The sequence below is a fragment of the Nelumbo nucifera genome, chromosome 4 (genome assembly GCF_055504915.1).
Source record: "Nelumbo nucifera cultivar China Antique chromosome 4, China Antique-T2T, whole genome shotgun sequence".
NCBI lineage: Eukaryota > Viridiplantae > Streptophyta > Magnoliopsida > Proteales > Nelumbonaceae > Nelumbo > Nelumbo nucifera.
In genome coordinates this window covers 21,575,737-21,581,771 of record NC_142652.1, presented here as the reverse complement: position 1 = coordinate 21,581,771, position 6,035 = coordinate 21,575,737, and the positions used below count along the sequence as shown (strand labels likewise).

The 6,035-nt window shown below is 40.1% G+C and overlaps 1 long non-coding RNA gene across 2 annotated transcripts; it reads right to left on the bottom strand.

The window, feature by feature from the left end:
- Window positions 1–513: 513 nt before the first annotated feature.
- Window positions 514–5,815, bottom strand: LOC104597887 (uncharacterized). Of its 2 annotated transcripts, XR_016085118.1 has the most exons (3): window positions 1,673–5,466; window positions 1,439–1,585; window positions 514–946 (listed from the first exon to the last, which is right to left on the bottom strand). It is a non-coding gene; the product is annotated as an uncharacterized LOC104597887 (long non-coding RNA). The 2 variants fall into 2 exon arrangements; XR_735270.3 differs by lacking the exon at window positions 514–946 and having other exon boundaries at window positions 1,295–1,585; window positions 1,673–5,815.
- Window positions 5,816–6,035: the final 220 nt, after the last annotated feature.

The following is a 6,035-nucleotide window of genomic DNA, read 5'->3' as shown; positions in this document are numbered from 1 at the left end:
TTATTGTTCAACCCTTTAGTTTTGCGTTTTACAAAAACACCTTTGCAATTATTCAACCCTCCGACAAAAACATTTGTATTTTCATTTGATCACTTGACCTATTAAAGACAGTGGAAAATGCTAAAGGGCATGGACTCAAAATTTTTTATTCCGAAAAAAAAAAACCCTAAAAGTTCTTATCACATGTAGTCCACCCATTTTCCAAACAAAAGTTATAATGTTGGGATTTGGGAGAGAATTTATTTGTTTTATAAAAGGTTGCTAAGGAAATTTTTAGGGCTATTTTTAGAATGAGAACATTAGACCAACGCCTTTCATATTTTTGGTATGCCTTAAAGGTTGTGTTTGGTTTGAAGGAAAAAGAACGGAAAGGAAAGGCAGGAAAACTTTTACAAACCATCTATAAGTTTTCCTATCTTTTCCTTCATTTCCCTAATTTTTCTTTCAAACCAAACATAGCCTAAGGGTTTCTTGTGGCCAATAAAAATTGATCTTGATGGAGGGTCAATTAAGTAAAACAAATATAAACTATAAGAGTGTTTAAATAATATGCAATATAAAAGATAGGTTTTAGTAAGTACATGAACCTTGTCTAAATAAATGACTCTAGTAAAAACAACAATTACCCACTTGGGACCTGCATGGATACTCGGACCATGAATTACTTGGTCCAGCCAGCCCGACTTTCCACTGAACCTATGGTGGAACCAGTCCAGGCCGTGACAAAAAAAACTCCAGGCCCATTTGCTAACTCCACTCTAAATTCATGAACCACTCCCAGTTTCTACCTTGTCACCTCCCATATATTGAACGGCATGAGACTCTCTATGTTGTACAGCAAGCAGCTTTTCTTGGGTGTTTGTTCTTCCATCTTGCTACCCCACGGATCCGTTTACCTTGTCCACATCTCACCCTCCTTGAATTACCCCTCACATGGACTGTAACTCTGTAAGAATAAGAATTATGCTGCAACTATTTAATTTTTAGGTTGTTTTTGGTTGCAGTGCAATTTTATTTGCACTAGTACAAAGACTTGGGTGTGCAAATGAAAATAATGCAAATTCTGGTTTAATTTGGTTTTACTGTGTTCTGCTTCAGGTCTTATTTACTTTATTTGTATTGCAATCAAACAAAATAAGGTAAATTTTGAAATAAAAATAAAACAGAAACCATTTTCACTATCATGATTTTGCATCAGTGCAAATAAGCGGCGGCTATGCAAATAGAGAAGGAGGGAGTAAGCGGCGGCTATGCAAATAGAGATTGGACATCAAACAAGAGTCACGCATCTGTGTTCAGAGCAACCAATCATTCGATCGGGAGGCTATTATATTCCAATCACCTGGCCAGTGTCAACTATATATGAAGGTCTTTGTGTCTTGAGCGTCTTGGATTACACACACAATTGACATTACTGAACTCAAAGTTTTTCTGTTACCTTGAAAAGCTCTCTGTACTATAAACAATTCTGCTCCATGATCAGATTTGAGGTACCAAGAACTTTGCCCAAAAAAAACTCCCTTTTTGAGAGACATGAATTCCACTTCTACAGGTTCAAATCTTTGTTTGGATGACTCATCCCTAGCTGCAACAAAAACAACCCGTGTTAGAGCGTGTTATCTGTATATGCATCCAAAAGACCCAATTGCTGAATATTGTGTATGCATGGTACCTCTCCATCAGAATGACTACTGTGTGGTATCGTAGCCTTAGCTATGATGGGCAGATCAATGTCAGCCACATACCCCATGTTTGAAAGAATTTCGACTTCATATAATTCTATGAGCGCAGAAGCATTCTGCAAGATGAAGATATATAGAAAAAGCCATTGCAAGAACCAACCACCATCAACTAGCTAAACTGCAAATCATATCCACTGTACCTCTCTCTAGCTCTCCCCACGGTGCCACTTCTCTATAAATTCCTTCATTTAACGAGATGGAACTTTCTTTTCATATTACTCGACATCATGACTGATCCATATTTATACCACACCCACCCGCCCAAAGAGAAAATGGAGAATTACACCAACGCCCAAGACCTCCAATTGTTATTGCTCCAACTCAAGCAGAGACATAAAGGAGAAGAGCCCTACCACTTGGTGTTCTTGTTCCTACACTTCAATAACCATTTAATCAACACCAGATGGCCATACAGTCCCCTCGCAATGATGGCCTAACAAATACAATGATCTAGCTCTGGGCCAAATTTTATTTTGTTGTCATGTGCTCAGGTTCTCTGATCTTTGTTTGAACTATAGGAAGAAGGTGATTGGTTCATTTAGAGACTATTAAGATATATCAAAAGCCTCATAAAATAAAGCAACACAGAGCAAAAGCAAGACAGGGATGAGAAGTTAATTACTACAATCGACTTCAATATATTGTTTTGTTTTGACATCACAAGGTGTTATTAGAAAGTGAAGTATGCAATGGAGCAAAACTGGTTTGAACTTTACGGGTAATAACCGTTAACTGTGAGGTTGGGGTGAATTAAGAAGCAATAATACCATCGTTTGTACGTACCCACTTGTGTTTTTTTTTTTTTTTACCGAAAACACTAAAAAGGAAGAAGAGGGAAGAAAAAAGAGAATATCAGAATATGATCAGACCATCTCCAATCCCACACACAGCTCACAGCTTCTTGCTCTTCCAGCTCAGGAAAAGCAACCAAAAGCTGAAACCACTGCTGACCCCCATGGCCATTAATGGACAAACCAGTGAGGGTCCACTGCTTTCTATTTTTCTACTTTCGTCCGCCAAAATTAAAGAAGGAAATGTAACCGTATCACTTCGATTTGATTTCTTTGATTGACAATTTTCCTTTTTCTCCCTTGAATTCTTCTTCAGAGAAAAAAATAAAGAACAGTTTGATTTCGTGTCATCTAATGTTCATTTTTCCATTAATGGTCTTCCTATTTTTTTTCTTATATTCAACAATTTATTGAAGATAGCAAGTTAAACAAAGATAATATGGAAATAATCAAATTTAAAGAACTTTGCATGAAGTTGAGGAAGAAAGAGTTAAAATACATTTTATTTGCAATGCTACTGTAGTTAAGAAAAATACAATACAATTTACAGAAAATGAAGTAAATTTTGCAATGGATATATAAAACAATTCCAAAAGTAAAAGCTGCTGAATACGAGTAAGAACCCGATCTGAATGGTCTTCGGATCCCGAGATACCAAAAAGATTAAAAAAAAAGAAAAAGAAATCGTGAGGAGTGAAGCAACAAAAAAGATCTAGGGTTTCACAGTTTGGCTTCCTCAGAAGAGCTAGAGCTATGGCTTATATGGCTTGTACATGATGTTTGTTTAAATGAAAAGAATCTGCAGAATAGAAACACTAAAACTAACCAGAAGATCCTTTCTTATTTTTTTACTGTAATAGAGAAAATTAGATCTGGTTCAAATCTAAACAAGGAGAACGTTTTTACAGTCAAAATGCAGCATGCTTATGATATCCTGAACCAGATCTAGCTTTTCCTCGCTCGAATTCTAGCAAAGCAGAGAGATAAGTGATCGTTACCTCGTGAAGATGGGATCTTGGAGAGGGGAGGAGAACGCGGAGGAAATTAACAAAATCTTTTCATGTTTTCCCACAGCTTTCTTGAGCTTTGTACTGAGATGTGGTCGATGTACTTTGCTTTCATTTGCTTGAGACATAGAGAGAGAGAGAGAGAGAGAGAGAAACCGACCTGAGTACTAAGTTCAAGAAAGCCGTGGAAAAGCATGTAGGATCTTACTGATCTTATTTTTCGGATCTCCTTGTTTCTCTCTTCATCCACTCTTTTCTTTTATCTTCTTCGAACTGAAATCTCTGGGAAGAACAAGCAACAAGTAAATTAAGGAAAGAAAACAAGTAAGAAATGTATTTAAACCAAGGAAAGAAATGGTTGTAAGAGAAGAAAAATTGTAGAATTATAGCAAAAATCAGGGTGAGGGGAGATGAGAGGCAAAGGAGCAAAACAGTGCAACAAATGTTAATTTCCGAGTTTAAACAATCGAAAACCCAAAACCGGCGTATCAGAAGATCAAGAGTGGAGATGAGAGAGAACCGCAGCAGCCCAGCAAAAAGGTTAAACATGCCCGGAAAATTGTCATTAGAACATAAAAAGTAAATCCAGAAATGAGAAGAAATCAGCCATGGAAATCAATTTATATGACGAGGGAAATATATTTCAGAAAAATTGGAGCGAAAAAAAAAACAAAACGTAAAGAAACGAGGCAGCAGAGTAAACAAAAATGGAAAGAAAAAAATAGCTGTTAACATTATTAGGTAGCCTAAGCTCTCGACAAAGCAAGAGCCTTTAAATAAAGATGAGAAAGGGTGGAAAAGAGGAAATGAGCAAGAAGACGACGAAGAGAGAAAGAGAGAGAGAGTAATTCAGCTGCTCGCTCCACCTTTGGTTCATGGCTCTTAACTACATGATTCTTCAGTGCTGAGCTTACCACACGTGTGACAATCGAATAAAATGACACCACGTGTCGTAGGCCGTAATCGGCGGTTCCCGAGGGAGATAGATGAATCATGAAATATTATTTAATAAACCGATAATGAAGTGGATCGATGATTCAACGACCGCGCTCTCATGGAATAAATCAGGTGCGCTCTTTCGTCTACCATCACTCCAGTGGAACTGGAAGGTTGTATACTTGGTATTTTTTTGTCTTTAATCCAATAGATAATAAACACGTAGAAGTACACCAATGAGAGCGCGCTCATTGGATCACCACTGTAACGAAGTGGGAACCGGTCGGATTGGACCGGGAGGTGTCAGAGTGCGCTCCGTGGGAGGCGGTGGGCGAAGAACAAGGGGGAGGGGGAGAGGGAGACAAGATAGAAGCACAAAAGAATAGGAGGGAGGGGGGAGGTCGATGAGTAATCGTTTTCAAATCTGTTGCTTGGAGTGACCTGCGCACCAATTTCCCATCATTCCGGCCTGTGCGCCGGGTTATGCGCCGACGATTCTCCTCCGCCAACTCGGTTGGTCTGAGATGGATGAATCATGAATGCGTATCGGAGGATGTCAGGATGGTGTTTCAACTTTCAATCTGAAGGGGAGAGAGAGGGCCAGAGCCCAGAGGGGTTGATCAGCATCAGGCTCCCCAGTTTCCATGGGTGATCGGTCCCTAGACGGCTAGACCCTCCCTACTAGTCTAGTCTACTACTAATAGTGGGACCCACAGCGCCACCACCACCACCACCACCAGGTCCAGGTCCCCCTCGTCTCTCGGCCACTGACGCCACCATCTCTCTCTCTCTCTCTCATCCTCCTGACATTTTGTTTTGTCTCCGACGAATAAAATAAGCAAGGCTTTTTATCGGGTGGTGGGAATCCCCACTACGATAGGCCAGCTGGGAGGGTACTAAGGCACCGAGAATTGGCCCTTGAACGCAGACAGGTTTGCTGTCGCCACTCGCCAGCGGCACTCTCTGGCTCCCGAAATGTGCTGGACACCATCCCATCCTGTCTCCATTAATCACCCACCCCGCATAATAAGGCCTAAGGGGAGAGTTTTACTTGCTGCAGCCTGTGCCCTATAGCCTGTAGGGGGATTTTCTCTGCACTGCTTCTTCACCACTTATTGGATAATTTTTGCAAATCACAGTAACACTTACTACTAATTACCTAATCCTGGAATTCGACCAGGATCCAGCAAAGATTAATTAATTGCTCAATCAAATACGGGTCGCTTTTGAACTTGTCTCTCAGATTTTGGAGAGTGTTTGAAAGGAGATTTTACTTTGAAACACATTAAATTTTGAGACCCGGCCAAGGACGATATGGCTGAACTCGCCACGAGCTACCCCTTCTCGATCGTTTACAAGGAGGTAGTACCGGACCGGCCGGCCCTCCTTGGCTTTTCTACATGATATAATACGTAATCATCTCACATGCACAATGTATGTCTGCTAAATGGAAATATGGAGCAATGCTGGTACCGGACCTAAACTTAAAGCCTCTAAAGGTAGCTCCTGATTCAGAAGAAGACAAAAGCTGTCTAGGCGCCCTTCTTTCGGTATCGTCC